The sequence below is a fragment of the Hyperolius riggenbachi genome, chromosome 1 (assembly GCF_040937935.1).
Source record: "Hyperolius riggenbachi isolate aHypRig1 chromosome 1, aHypRig1.pri, whole genome shotgun sequence".
Taxonomy (NCBI): domain Eukaryota; kingdom Metazoa; phylum Chordata; class Amphibia; order Anura; family Hyperoliidae; genus Hyperolius; species Hyperolius riggenbachi.
In genome coordinates, this window is record NC_090646.1 from 461,041,093 (window position 1) to 461,057,090 (window position 15,998).

Here is a 15,998-nt window from a genome sequence, read left to right on the forward strand (position 1 = left end):
AAACCCCTATCGTGCATGACAACAGCGGGGTCTGAGAGAGGGGTTGTCTGTATTGCAATGGAGAGTCATCTACTGCAGTGACTACTAGTTGACGGTTTAATGAATGTAACGGAACTCCCAATCTTTTTACAAACTCGTAATCAATAAAATTGGCCGCCGAGCCAGAGTCCACGAAGGCCTCAGTGCATGCGGCCCGGCCTTCCCAAGAAATAGAACAAGGTAAGAGTAAACGATTATTGTTCAGAGGTAACGTCTGCTCGCCTAGGGTGCTACCTCCAACTACTCCTAGGCGGCAGAGTTTCCCGACTTCTTGGGGCAATGTTTTGCAAAGTGACCCTCCTCTGCACAATACAGACAAAGCTTCTCAGACCTTCGGCGATCTCTCTCCGCTTGTGTTGAGCGGGAATGTCCGATCTGCATCGGTTCATCTGTGGATAGGGTAAGTGACGAGGAAGCATAGGAGAGTGACCTTAGTGCACTTTTCCCTCTTGACTGACGCTGATAGTGTAACCGGCGGTCCACTCGGACGGCCAACAAAATAGCGTCATCAATAGATTTAGGCTCAGGATGACCCAATATTAGCTCGGAGACCACGTCTGACAGACCTGAAAGGAAGCGGTCCAACAACGCATATGACCCCCACCTAGCCGACACAGCCCATTTTCAAAATTCTGCCGCATAGACTTCAACAGAATCCCGACCCTGTTTAAGAGTTTTAAACTTCCTCTCAGCAGTGATGGAAGCGTCCGAATTTTTTAAAGCCATTGCTTTAAAAAATTCCGGGACTGAGGTTAATGCCGCATCTTCCGGCAGTAGACCGTATGCCCAGGTTTGTGACTCCGCCGTTAATAAGGTCTTTATAAACGTCACCCTTTGAGGCTCAGAACCTGATAAATTTGGCCTTAATTCAAAATAGGACAATACTCGATTGCGGAAATTCTGGAAGTCAGACCTATGCCCAGAAAACTTCTCAGATACTGACATACGAAGATCTGTGACCGAAGGAGATTGCATTGTGGTAACAGTCGTTTGAAGGACCTGCACAGACCCAGTCAGTTGATTGATCTGGGTCTGTTGCGTATTAACCACCTCGATGAGGTAATTTACCTAGGTGGTCAATGCCTCAACCTGACTGCGTAATGCATCCATAATGTGGTCTGCTGTTCTGTCAGGATCGGTGTCAGCGAACAGAGAGAATCTGATTATTGGTGATCTGCAGTATCACCAAGAATACATATGTAACCTGATTATTGATGATCTGCAGAATCACCAATAATACAAGTGTGACTAACCTCTGGACACCTAAACAGTAAAGACAATAAATGCAGTAAATAATACACAAGACCGTAGAATATCCACCACCCGGCGATTCCTCAGAGGTGTGGTTACCTCTGAATGGGAACCCCGAGCGTGAGATCCTCAAACCAGGCAAAAACGAGGAATCTCAGCCACTAGCAGTAATCGTCTGCTAGGGCAGGCGTCTCGGAGAGGCAAGCCTCAGAGATAACACTCCAGTGGGAGACGTTCCACTGAAGGGAGGAAGGTCAGACAAGCAAAGGTTCGGCAACAGAGAAGGCGGCAGCAGTACAGGAACGGAAGGCAAGAGCAGAGTCGGTAAACAGGCAGGATCGGCAACAAGAATCAGATAGGCAGAGGTACAATAGCGATTAGCACAGAGAATAGTCTGGGATAGCCAGAGTCAAAACACAGGTACAATATCAAATACAATCCTAAACTAAGGTGTGAAATCCTTAGCATCAACACCAGGGAACTGAACTAAGGTCTGAGCGCTAACACGGATGTATTCACGACAGCAGACAACTTGCTACTGACAAGCAAGTCCTATATGTAGCCAAAGAGCCGCCCAGCGCCGTCCCAGAGCCCCAGCCAATCACCAGAGCAGCCGGAGTCAGCTGACCGGCCTGGTCAGCTGACTCCCGCGTCATGCGAAGACTGAGGGCCGGCGAAGGAGACCCCACAGGAAGCAACTGCGCGCCGGAGTCCGCCGAGCATGCGGACTCCGCCATCCGCACTGCCCCGCTCGGCGGCACCCCAGAGATGAGAGACTGGGAAGCGGAGCCCGCTGCCACATGCATACTGGCAGCGGGCCCGCTAGCCCTTACACAAAATGTGCATAATCCTGCATCAACTCCGATAATTTGCAGCTCGTTGGCCATCTCTAGATAGCAGTTATAAGTCACTGCCTTGCCAAATCTGTTAGAAATGCTAGAAAAATAGCATGAAACAAAGCAAGTTTTATGTTGGCAGAATTATATAATCTACCCATTTAGAGACATAATCTCAAATGCCTATACTGTATTTTGTTATATAGACTGCATACTTGATCATTTTTGGACCGGCAAAAAATAAATCTACCTCGTTTAACCACTTGATGACCCACCCTTTACCCCCCCTTAAGGACCAGCGCTGTTTTTACTGATCTGTGCTGGGTGGGCTCTGCAGCCCCCAGCACAGATCAGGTAGCAGGCAGAGAGATCAGATTGCCCCCCCTTTTTCCCCCCTATGGGGATGATGTGCTGGGGGGGTCTGATCTCTTCTGCCTGCTGGGTGATGCGGGGGGGGCACCTCAAAGCCCCCCTCCGCGGCGAAATTCCCCCCTCCCTCTCCTACCTGCTGCCCCCCCGGCGATCGAGGCTGCACAGGACGCTATCCGTCCTGTGCAGCCAGTGACAGGACGTCCCCTGTCACATGGAGGCGATCCCCGGCCGCTGATTGGCCGGGGATCGCCGATCTGCCTTACGGCGCTGCTGCGCAGCAGCGCCGTACAAATGTAAACAAAGCGGATTATTTCCGCTTGTGTTTACATTTAGCCTGCGAGCCGCCGTCGGCGGCCCGCAGGCTATTCACGGGGCCCCCGCCGTGAATTGACAGGAAGCAGTCGCTCGCGCGAGCGGCTGCTTCCTGATTAATTAGCCTGCAGCTGGCGACGCAGTACTGCGTCGCTGGTCCTGCAGCTGCCACTTTGCCGACGCACGGTATAAGCGTGCGGTCGGCAAGTGGTTAATTAGTTGACCACTGAGTGTTTTTATAACCCTTAAGGGCCAGATCAATTTTCCGATTTCAGTGCTCCTCCCTTTCATTCGCCAATAACTTTATCACTACTAATCACAACAATGTAATCTATATCTCGTTTGTTATTTATCACCCCCAATTAGCCTTTCTTTGGTTGGTAAATTTTCCTAAGAACTATTTTATTCTAAATGCATTTTTAAGGTAATAATGAAAAATTTTTGGGAAAAAAATCATTTCTCAGTTTTCAGCTATTATAGTTTTAAAATAATACATACTACCGTAAATATAACCCACATATTTATTTGCCCATTTGTCCCGGCTATTACACCATTTAAATTATTACCTATCACAATGTAGGTCGGCAATATTTTATTTGAAATAAAGGTTTATTTTTTTCAGTTTTGCGTCTGTCACCAATTACAAGCCCTTTTTTGCACAAATAACAGTAATATATATACCCACATGACATACAATTTCAAAAAGTTGAGTCCCTAAGTTAACTATTTATGTATTTTTTTTTTTTAAATGTCACTTTTTTTTTAGGTAACTATGGGAGGCAAGGTAAGGGGTTAATTAATGTAGTATTTTATGTAATGTTATTTAATGGGGTGCATAAGTAGGTGTAATTTTACCACTTGGCCTCTAGATATCCCCTTCACTTTATTTTGATCTGTGTATTTTTTACTGTGTTTTTTATTTTTATTATTTATTTTTATTTATTTTTTATTTTTTTCTATAATTTTTTTTATGCTACAAGAAGTAATGCGTGTATGCCTTAGTTTCACTTTTGTCAATGCACACAACATCTCATTGATGTGGGTTTCAGTGATCACAGGCACGTGTTCCCATTCATTGATCTGTGCACTACCGGGCACCAACGAGAATGCGGGAGTGAGCGGGTGCAATCGCAGTAGCATGCACAGCGGCAGTAGATGAATATCTACTTCCCTAGGACTTGGGATAAAGCCCTGCAGGGTGTAGATACACTGCACTCTGTGCGGTAACTAGTTAATGTCATTAATTTATACTGTTTTCTACATAAAGCCTACCAAAGCATACCTCTTCTGTTGATCAAATTTCTGCAAAAACACAATGGAAGCAGCACCTGCTATTTAAAGGGAACCCGGGGTGAGAGGGATTTAGAGGCTGCCATATTAATTTACTATTAAACACAATTCCAGTTGCCTGTCATTCCTCCTGATCCTGTGTCTCTAATACTTTATTTCTTTACTACCTTTATTACAATACTGGCCTTCACAATATATGAAGCCAAAGATATATATATAAATCCACAATATATAAAGCCAGCTGGGTGCCCACAATATATCCATACCAGTGGGAAAATTGTCATGGAGCTGATAAACACACTTCTCCATCAAGGCTACCAAGGGAGCTGAAAGGAGAGGCGAGGCACAAGGCATTTTGGCCTTTTTTGCCACCCAGAATCGTCTCCTCATTGAGGAGAGCCATGTCAAGGCTGTTAAGGAGCTAAAGTCGCAGCAGCAGTACAGTTCCACACAGTACTCCGCCATGAATCCTGCTCCTATCAGCAGCAAAAGACCACAAGTAATATCTACCAATACCTACTCCCTAGAGGAAACCCTATTGGTTCTCAGCCCAGCCTCAGGTAGTTTGTTGTGGGTAACGCTGCAGAGGTATTCCTGGGGCCGGATTGGCAGGAACTGCAGGGGTATGGATTTGCAGGAGGAGGAGGTGCTCCCTGCAAATTCATCTTTGTCAGGCCTGTGACCTGTAGGAGAAGGTGGTGGTGGTAATGATGACAGCAGCAGCATCTCACCCATTGCAGGTTTGTCACAGGACCCATGTGAGGAAGGGGAGGGGCAGGTGGCGGGCAGTTTGTCACAATCTGCAGCAGATTGTGATGTTGCAGTAGTAGAGGTCCTGGGGTCAGAGGAGGAAGTGGGCAATGAGGGTGCTGACACTGTTCCAAATGTCTCTGATGTCCGCTCAGATGAGACAGAGGAACAAAGAAGGAAGAGGATGGGACAGCGCATCATGGAGTTCAGGGACGGGTCCTCCAGTGGACTTAAAAGCGGAAGCCTGCAGCCACAGTCTGCTGCTGAAAGAACCCATTCACGAATCCCAGTGACTGCTGCACCCCCTTCAAGCCGTAAGGGGTTGTTTACTGCACTCATGTGCAGTGGTGCTCAGCAGAGCTCGAATATTCGAGTAGCTCGAATATTCAAGCTCTTTTTCAGCTATTCGAGCTCGGTATTCGAGCTCCGAATAGCTGCAGCTATTCGAATGGGCTATTCGAGTAAACGCGAATAGCCCATTCACTATTCGAGCTATTCGAGCAAACGGCGCTATTCGAGCTCGGGTACCGAGCTCGAATAGCGTCATAGCCCAGATTGATGTCCTTAGAGCCAATCAGAGGGCTCCCAGGCCCTCTGACGGCAGCCAATCACAGAGGGAGACCCTGGCCAGCCCCTACCCTATAAATAGTGGCCGCCATGTTAGGTTTCTCCGTCCTTGCCTGAGACTTGCATAGAGAGAGAGTTGCTCCTTTGTGCTTTGGCTTAGCAAGAGCTCTATTGTGGTCATTTACCTAGCGTTTTTGCTCACATACACCTCCTATACACACCTATATTGTTGTTAGTTAGATAGACATTGTATTTTAGTTAGTAGCTTTTGTGTTACATAGACAGAGACAGCTGCTGCAGGCAAGCTTACAGCTTTAGGCCTCAGGGCCTGCCTGTGTGGGCAGCTGTTCTCTCCTGTCCTCTGTTAGTATATTTCTCTCATCTATACCAGTATTTCTGCTGTCCTTTACTACTGATTGATTCTGTATTTAGTATTGTAGTTATACTGTACTAGGACACTCACTGTCACTGTTCATAGGCTAAGGCTAAGGCTACTAGCTCCTGCGTGTGTGCACTCACTGTCTTGTACACACACACTCTATTTCCTTCTGATTACTGATTGATTATTGTAATTAGTTGTACTTACTGTTACTACTTACTCTTACTGTACTAGGAGTCTAGGACACTCAGTCACTGTTCATAGGCTACTAGCTCCTGCGTGTGTGCACTCACTCACTGTCTGTGTACTGTAGTGTACACACACACTCTATTTCCTTCTGATTACTGATTGATTATTGTAATTAGTTGTACTTACTGTTACTACTTACTCTTACTGTACTATAGGAGTCTAGGACACTCAGTCACTGTTCATAGGCTACTAGCTCCTGCGTGTGTGCACTCACTCACTGTCTGTGTACTGTAGTGTACACACACACTCTATTTCCTTCTGATTACTGATTGATTATTGTAATTAGTTGTACTTACTGTTACTACTTACTCTTACTGTACTATAGGAGTCTAGGACACTCAGTCACTGTTCATAGGCTACTAGCTCCTGCGTGTGTGCACTCACTGTCTGTGTACTGTACACACACACTCTATTTCCTTCTGATTACTGATTGATTATTGTAATTAGTTGTACTTACTGTTACTACTTACTCTTACTGTACTATAGGAGTCTAGGACACTCAGTCACTGTTCATAGGCTAGCTCCTGCGTGTGTGTGTGCACTCACTGTCTGTGTAGTGTGTACACACTACACACACTCTATTTCCTTCTGATTACTGATTGATTATTGTAATTTCTAGTTGTACTTCCTGACTCTTACTACTTACTTACTGTAGTAGGGACACTCACTCAGTCACTGTTCATAGGCTAGCTCCTGCGCGTGTTTGCGCGTGCGTGCACTCACTGTCTGTAGTGTACACACACTAAATTTACTTGTGATTACTACTGATTATTGTAACTTCTAGTTGTACTTCCTGACTGTTACTACTTACTTACTGTACTAGGGACACTCACTCAGTCACCTCACCCACCAACCCACTCCATTAAAGTACCCCACTTTTAACCCGCCCTTTTAAAAAACTTTTGTCTTTACGCCCAAAACATCGAAGATGTCTGGAAGTGGCAGCCAGCGCGGTTTGGGCAAGGGGAAGGGCAGCAAGGGAATCAGGAGGAGAGGGAGCAGCATTGTGGCAGGCCGCGGCCGCGCCACCATGCACAGTTCCGCAGCAGCAGCAGCAGCGTCAGTGGCTAACATTCCTCCCATAGCCACTGGCCGTGGACGCCTTGGGCGCCGCCCAGCAGGAGCATCTGCAACTCACGCTGCAGAGACACAGCAGCAGCAGCGTGTAGCACCTGCTCCGATTTTCCTCCAGCCGGGTCGGAAACGTCCCATTGAGGAAAAGCATGCAGACACTGTGGTGCAACTCATGACGGAGGATGAGCAGCCCGCCATCAGCTCAGCATCCGAGGCCTCCACCCTCACCACCACCACCACCACCCCTGTTCGCAGCAGCCGCCCAGCAGGGTCTGGGGAGGAGGCCAGTTCACCGTCACAAGTTGGCGACCTGTCACTCAGCAGTATTTTTACCCCAGGCACCATCAGGGTATTGTCTGCTGTTGTTGACGATTTGGAGGAGGAGATGCTGATGGGCACTTTGGGGGATGAGGGATTGGACAGCAAGACTGTGGCGACAGTCAAGCAGCCCATCCATGCATCAGGAGAGGAGTTTGGGGGTCATCATCCCAGCAGGACATGTTTCAGGAGGGGGAGGATGATGATGACCCGGTGACAGACAGAGACTGGGTGCCACCACCTCCAGGGGATGTCGTCCTCAGCAGCTCTGAGGAGGAGGAGGAGGATGCGCTTGTGGGCCTTGCAAGGAGGCGCATCATTGCAAGCATTGGCAGCAGTAGGCAGGTCCCACAGCCTGCTGGTGTCTCAGGCTCAGCAGCAGCAGCAGCAGCATCTGCCAGTACCACCACCAGTCGCACCCAAGCCCCCCCCCCAACCACCACAGGGAGACAGGCGGCAGCAGCGCTTCCATGCCGTAGGGGGATGTTTCTGTCACCAATCTGGCGATTTTTCACCATGCCCACTGTGTACAGCAAGTACGCCACTTGCAACCACTGTCAGCGGAAGTTGAGCAGAGGTGCAGACCCCTTAAAGTTCAGCACCAGCTCGCTCATCAACCACCTTGCTGCGAAACATTTCCACCAGCATGAGGAGTTCCAGAGGCTGAAGGCATCTGGTGCTGGCAGTGGCACCACACCCATCACTGCACAGCCTTCAGCTGCAGCAGCAGCAGCAACAGCAGCCACCCGCCCTCCTGCTCCTCCAGCAGCACCAGCAGGAGTGCCGAAACGCACTGCTTCTCCCCCCTCTGCAACTCCTGCCGCCAACACTGAGGCCTGTTCTGGCAGCCAGTCCTCAGTGGCCTCCTCCGCTGTGTCTGCTGATTCCCGTGCCAGCAAAAGGCCACGCCAGAGCCTTTTGAGCGAGTCCTTCCAGGGGGTGGTTAGGGCTCTGCCTCCCAGCAGCCGTCGCGTGCGGCAGCTGAACGGCTTGCTGGCACGGGCCATGTGCTCCCAACTCCTGCCGTACACGCTCGTGCAGGAGGGGAGCGACATTCGTGCGCTGCTTGCTTGCGCAGCCCCAGACTGGCAGCTCCCCAGCAGACACTTCTTTGCCCGCAAGGCCATTCCTGCACTGCACCGCTTTGTGATGGCCAATGTGGAGCGAGGGCTGGAGCACGCGGTTGGTGAAAGGGTCCACGTCACCATGGACTCCTGGAGCAGCCGCTTCGGGACAGGCCGCTACCTGTCCTTCACTGTCCACTGGGTCAGCTTGGTGGAAGGCGGTGAGGATGGGAGAACAGCAGCGGGCACAGCAGCAGCAGCAACACAGCGGGTGGTGCCACCCCGCAGGGTCAGGGGAACTGCAGCAGGTTCCTCCGATCCTCTGCCATCCTCCAGGACACCTGGCCAAACCCCCCGCCTCAGCAGCAGCGTGAAGGCCCGCCACTGCCAAGCGCTGCTGCACTTGGTCAGCCTTGAGAAGACCAAGCTGACGGCAACCCATGTGTTGGCCAAACTCCAGGAGCAGGAGAGGATTTGGCTGACCCCCAGAGGCCTCAGAGTCGGAGAGGTGGTGGCCGACAATGGGGCCAATCTGGTTGCCGCAATAGACAGGGGAAACCTGACCCACATCCCCTGTCTTGCCCACGTGCTGAACCTGGTGGTGCAGAAGTTCTTGCGCACCTACCAGGGGATGGGTGAACTGCTGGAAACGGCAAGGAACGTTGTGCGTCACTTCCGGCGCTCGGCTGCAGCCTGTGCGAGCCTGGAAGATGTGCAAAAGGAGCTGGATCTGCCACGCCATCGGCTGATCCTTGACGTTCCGACTCGCTGGAACTCCACCCTGGCGATGTTGGAGCGTCTGGTTGAACAGAAGCGCGCTGTCAAACAGTACCTTGCCCTGGCCACTGTTTCCGCCGCTCAGAGAAGGGACAAGACCAGCAACATCCCGTCCATCGTCCCCGATGATGACTGGAGGCACATGCAGCAGGTGTGCTTAGTGCTGGCTCCCTTTCTGCAGGCCACTAACATGGTGAGCAGGGACCATGCTATGGTGTGCGAGTGGGTGCCCCTGGTTTGTCTGCTGAACAGGGCCCTCGATGCTTTGCTGGAACAGGGAGCGGCAGCCTTGGACCAGCAGGAGCGGCAAGCAGCTGCACAGTCCACCTCTGAGGGGGAGGAGGAGGAGGACTTGGTGGAGGTCCCTGACCTTGCTGCTGATGAGGGGGAGCAGCACAGTGCAGCTGAGTTGGTGCGGGGGTGGAGAGAGGATGAGGCTGACGAGGCAGAGGAGGAGGATGAGGACAGCAGCACTGCCGTCGATGTGCCAGCAGACGTGGCCCGCCTCTTCCCAATGGCAGCGCACATGCTGACGTCCCTGTGCAGGGACCCCAGGGTGATCCAGATGAAGCAGAGGGAGGACATCTGGATCAGCATGATGTTGGACCCACGCCTCAAGGGGAAGTTGAGCCAGTTCCTGCCGCCTGCAGGAGGAGACCCAGCGCAACAAATAAGGAGCTTGCAGCAGGCCCTTGTTGAGCGCTTGGAGGAAGCCTTCCCCCAGCCTTCCACCCCCACTGTCCAGCAGCCAGCACAGAGGCAGCAGCAGGTGCCTGCATCCAGCAGCAAGCGCTCCACAGACCTGCTGTCTCTCAGCCACGAGCTCTACAGGACTGTAGAGGGAGGCTCCGGCAGCAGTGACTAGAGAGGAGGTGCATGCAGCAGCATCCTCCACCGGTCACAGCCAGCGCCTGACCCGCATGGTGGCTGACTACATGGGGTCCTACAGCGGGCTTGACAGCGATGCCCCTGTTGATCCCATGGAGTATTGGGTCAAGCGCCTTTGGGATCTGGAGCGAGCTGGCGCAGTACGCCCTGGAAGTGCTGTCCTGCCCCCCTTCCAGCGTGCTGTCCGAGCGCTGCTTCAGTGCAGCTGGTGGTGTGGTCACCGAGAAACGCTCACGTCTGTCTCACAAGTCTGTGGACAGACTGACGTTTCTCAAGATGAACCAGGCGTGGGTGGAAGGCGAGTTCCTGGCCCCTGTTGTCGGCGAGAGGGGGACATGAACTGGCTAAGAACCATCGTTAATGTGCCTTACCACCCTTTACCACCTCCTGGCTCCTGCTCACTAAGCCAGCCTGGTTCACTTTGACTATTACGTCGCCTGCAGCCACACATTTTACACCTACAGTGGGCTGCTGTGTACTGCCCTTCTGCTGTCTGTCTGTGTTTCCCACTGCCAGGGTACACAGATTTACCTTCTGCTGCCACTCTGCCACCAGCTATTACGTCAAAAAATAGCTATATCTGTGTAATTGGTTGTAAAACCAAAACTACAAAACCATTACAAAAAAAAAGGTTTAATTTTTCTGAGGTGCCCGGGTTGAAAACTGTGTTGTCCCAGTTGTGTATTGGACACGATGTGGGCTGCACGACCGCTGTCTGGGACCTCCTGTTGTGTTCATTTATGGCCTGGTATCACCGCTAGGTACCAGGGCTATTATGTCACGCTGCCTGCCTGCTGCCACACTCACACTACTCCTCCATTCCTCCTGCTGCTGCTGTCTGTCTGTGTTTCCCACTGCCAGGGTACACAGAATTACCTTCTGCTGCCAGTCTGCCACCAGCTATTACGTCAAACAATAGCTGCACACATAATTACTCCTCCATTCCTCCTGCTGCTGCTGCTGTCTGTCTGTGTTTCCCAACGCCAGGGTACACAGATTTACCTTCTGCTGCCACTCTGCCACCAGCTATTACGTCAAAAAATAGCTATATCTGTGTACCGGTAATTGGTTGTAAAACCAAAACTACAAAACCATTACAAAAAAAAAGGTTTAATTTTTCTGAGGTGCCCGGGTTGAAAACTGTGTTGTCCCAGTTGTGTATTGGACACGATGTGGGCTGCACGACCGCTGTCTGGGACCTCCTGTTGTGTTTATTTACGGCCTGGTATCACCGCTAGGCACCAGGGCTATTATGTCACGCTGCCTACCTGCTGCCACACTCACACTACTCCTCCATTCCTCCTGCTGATGCTGCTGTCTGTCTGTGTTTCCCACTGCCAGGGTACACAGAATTAGCTTCTGCTGCCACTCTGCCACCAGCTATTACGTCAAACAATAGCTGCTCACATAATTACTCCTCCATTCCTCCTGCTGCTGCTGTCTGTCTGTGTTTCCCAACGCCAGGGTACACAGATTTACCTTCTGCTGCCACTCTGCCACCAGCTATTACGTCAAAAAATAGCTATATCTGTGTAATTGGTTCTAAAACCAAAACTACAAAACCATTACAAAAAAAAAGGTTTAATTTTTCTGAGGTGCCCGGGTTGAAAACTGTGTTGTCCCAGTTGTGTATTGGACACAATGTGGGCTGCACGACCGCTGTCTGGGACCTCCTGCCTGCTGTGTTTATTTACAGCCCTGGTATCACCGCTAGGTACCAGGGCTATTATGTCACGCTGTCTGCCTCATTGACTGCCTGCTGCCACACACTCATCCTCCTCCTCCTGCTGCTGAATTTACCTCCTGCTGTCTGTGTGTTTCCACTGCCAGGGAGCACATACAATGGCGCTTCCAACATGCGTGCGCCACCAGCTATTTGTTACGCTCAAAAATAGCTGCATTTCTTTAAAAAAAAAATTGAAAAGAGAAATAAGTGAAGAAGAAGACGATATAGAAGAAGATGAAGAAGATGAAGAAGAAGAAGATGAAGAAGAAGATGAAGAAGAAGAAGAAGAAGAAGGAGAAGAAGAAGAAGATGAAGATGAAGAAGAAGAAGATGAAGAAGATGAAGAAGATGAAGAAGAAGATGAAGAAGATAAAGAAGATGAAGAAGAAGATGAAGAAGATGAAGAAGAAGATGAAGAAGATGAAGAAGAAGAAGATGAAGAAGAAGAAGATGAAGAAGGAGAAGAAGAAGAAGATGAAGAAGAAGAAGATGAAGAAGATGAAGAAGAAGATGAAGAAGAAGATGAAGAAGATGAAGAAGAAGATGAAGAAGATGAAGAAGATGAAGAAGATGAAGAAAAAGAAGATGAAGAAGAAGAAGATGATGATGATGAAGAAGATGAAGAAGATGAAGAAGAAGAAGAAGAAGACAATATAAAAGAAGAAGAAGAAGATATAGAAGAAGATATAGAAGAAGAAGATATAGAAGAAGAAGATATAGAAGAAGAAGAAGAAGATATAGAAGATAAAGAAGAAGAAGAAGAAGAAGAAGAAGAAGTATATACAGTACTGAACAAAATTCTGGACACAACTTCTCTTTTCACCTTTTTTTTTTTAAAGGAACATCCCCACATAATCACTTGCTGTTGTTACTTGGAAAAAAAGATGTTTCTTGCATCATTCACCCTCAAAACAAGTGTAGGAAGCTATTTAAGGCCAATTCGAATAGTCAGCTCGAATAATGAGCTCGAATACCGACTCGAATAGTGAGCTCGAAGTCCGAGGTCGAATCGAATAGTAAAATTTATTCGACTCGAATATTCGACTGACCTCGAATAATTTACTATTCGAATTCGACCAAACTCGAATTTTGAAAAGGGGTATTTGAGCACCACTACTCATGTGGCAGTATTTTGACCAGTCTGCTTATGATGTTTGCATTGCCATCTGCAAGCTATGCCACTACAATGTGCAGAGAGGGAAAGTGCCTTTTCAGCTGGGAACTGGAGGCTTCCATTTCCACTTGAAGAACCACAACTGGAGGGAGTTTGAGAGGTACAGGCCGCAGCAGGCTGGTCAGAGCAGTAGCTCCACCGTGCCACCTTTTGCTGAACCATCCAATTCTCCTTCGCGTCCAGCAGCAGCCAGCAGGAAACACAGCTAACCCTTCACTTTTCCCTCCACTGTTCTTGTGGCCCATTTCCACCACTCGCCCATTGCCACCGTCTTTCTGTCTGACCTGCAGCAGCACCAGGGCCTGCCAGACTCGTCATAGGAGTTGGCAGAATCCTCCAGTCAACTGCAGGGGCTGACATGCATGGTGGCTGACTACATGGGGTCCCTGTGCATATGACTGCATGAGCACCGAGAACCCCATGGAGTACTGGGCTTCCAGACAGGACACCTGAAGGGAGCTTTCCCAGTATGCTTTGGATGTCCTCGCCAACTTCATGCCAAGCTGTTCATATGCCTCTCAGCTGCCCTATTCTGCTGCTCACTGGTCAAACTGTTCTGCTGCTCACTGGTCAATCACCTTCACCTCTGTTGCTCACTTGTCTTTTTTGTCCTTTTCTGCTGCCCTAGTCTACCAAAGTTGACCTCCTTTTCTGCTCCATTGTCTCATAACTCCCCTTTTCTGCAGCTACAGCCTGCCCAAGATCCCACTTTCTGCTGCTCACTTGTCGCGCAACTCCTCTCTTCTGTTGCTACTGTCCCATCTTTCAAGACTCCGCTCTTCCACTTATGCTCCTCTGCTGTTCGCGAATTGCAAAATTAAGATGCCTTTTTTTACAACCTGGATTCAGAAGCTATTTAAAGGACCTCTATTGCGTAAAATTCTAAAAATATAATATATTATTCTAATATATATATATAATATAAATATAATTCTAAAATATAAAATACATGTGTACTTATACTTACAAGACATACTTTTCTCCCAGATTAAAATGCACCATAAACTACTTATTTCCTTCGTTGCTGTCACTCGCAGTAATCAGTAAACGTCTGACAGATCCGACAAAGGTTGGACTAGTCCATCTCCTCATGGGGAATTCTCAGGGTTTTCTTTATTCTCAAATGCACTTACTGATTGGCAGATGTTAAAACTGTCAAAATTGTGTGTAAATGAGTAAGCAGACTGGCTGACATCTTTGCATAAATCCTGTCCAGAGATTGCTTTTGTAAATAATAAGGGCCCTTCCATACTGAGTCACTCAACAGACAACATTCCTACGAGGTATTTCACATTGAGCGTGGTGCGGTGGGTTCTGATGCAGTAAGGGATAGCATGCTGTGAGTTAACTGAGTAACATGAGCATTAACACTGGCAAGTCATTTTGTGTTACACAATGACAATAAAGTGCTTGAATAAGGCATACTTTAATTGTACTGTATGCCTCACTGTATGGTCTCACCACAGCGGTAATTTTTTGGGCTATGTTGAGTTGCAATGTTACTGCAACGTATCTGACTCTGTGTGGAAGGATCATACAGGAGATACTGAGAATCCGCCATGAGGAGATGATGATTTCGCTATAAAAATAAACAATAATTGTATACAGTGCAACTTTTCCTTAGGTTACACAAAGTTTAATGGACAATTGAAGTGAAAGGCGTATGGAGGTTGCCATATTTATTTCCTTTTAAAGAGAGTCTGAAGCGAGAATAGATCTCGCTTCAGACCTCATAGCTAGCAGGGGCATGCGTGCCCCTGCTAAAACGCCGCTATAGCGCGGCTTAACGGGGGTCCCTGTCCCCCCAAACCCCCTCCGTGCAGCGGGGGAGCGCTTCCTGGTTGGGGCAGGGCTAACCGCCGCAGCCCTGCCCCATGCGCGTCTGTCAGACGCGTATCTCCGCCTCTCCCCCGCCCCTCTCAGTCTTCCTTCACTGAGAGGGGCGGGGGAGAGGCGGCGATGCGCGTCTGATAGACGCGACTGGAGGCAGGGCTGCAGTCGTTAGCCCTGCCTCCAGGAAGAAGAATATGAGCGACCATTTTCCGACCAACTTTTGCGGGGGGTGGGTTGGGGGTGAAGGGACCCCCGTTAAGCCGCGTGCCCCTGCTATATATAAGACCTGAAGCGAGATTTAGTCTCGCTTCAGTGTCTCTTTAAGCAATACCAGTTGCCTAGCTAGCCAGCTGATCCTCTGCCTCTAACACTTTTAGTCATCAACCCTAAACAAGCATGCAGCAGATCAGGTGTTTCTGACATTGTCAAGTCTGCCAAGATTAGATGCATGCTTGTTTCTGGTGTGATTAAGACACTACTGCAGCCAAATAGGACATCAGGGCTGCCAGGCAACTGGTATTGTTTAAAAACGAAATACATATGGCAGCCTACATATACCCATATGTCCTTTAAACTTTAAACACAAAAATGATCACCATATTAGAGCACTAACCTGAACTTGTGAAAACATAACATAAAAAGATAGGGAGAAAATATTTCATCTGTTGGTCAACTAGAACAAAAAAAAAAAGTATACACTTGAAGGACATTCACCTCTTTCATCTGTGCCAGAAGAGCAAACATAAAATAGGAAAGTCAACAAAGATAACATTCTCAAGAACTCCGTCTCTAGCATCCATTGCTCAGACCAATGTATGTACAGCATGAACACACAACAGAAGAATACGGAGGTCATTTTACAAGTTAGGATTCTAATGGATTCAAGTAAGTTAGACAATGATTATGTGTGTGTATGTGTGTTGTACTTCGGTGGTTTGGGATCTGTTTTATGGCTGGAGGAATCCAGGATACCTACCTGTTTTTGCTGTGTCACAAACATATGTATTTGACTTGATTTTGTTTCATAATATCCTTAGTCTGCAGCTATACAGCGGGTTGCTTTGTTGCTATTGTGCCTGAGAAAGGGTTCCATTGAGGC

The 15,998-nt window shown here is 48.8% G+C and overlaps 2 protein-coding genes across 10 annotated transcripts in view; one reads left to right on the plus strand and one right to left on the minus strand.

The window, feature by feature from the left end:
* SGSM1 (small G protein signaling modulator 1) overlaps positions 1 to 15,998 on the minus strand; it is a 556,432-nt gene that overhangs the window by 296,411 nt on the left and 244,023 nt on the right. The window lies entirely within an intron of this gene.
* LHFPL7 (LHFPL tetraspan subfamily member 7) overlaps positions 15,713 to 15,998 on the plus strand; it is a 49,730-nt gene continuing 49,444 nt past the window's right edge. For 7 of the 8 annotated variants that reach the window (XR_011021937.1, XR_011021938.1, XM_068239149.1 and 4 more), the window contains exon 1: positions 15,719 to 15,784. The gene's annotated coding sequence lies outside the window, so the exon portion shown is untranslated. Of the gene's footprint in view, positions 15,785 to 15,998 lie in introns of all 8 variants that reach the window. The other variant, XM_068239118.1, reaches the window with a different exon arrangement.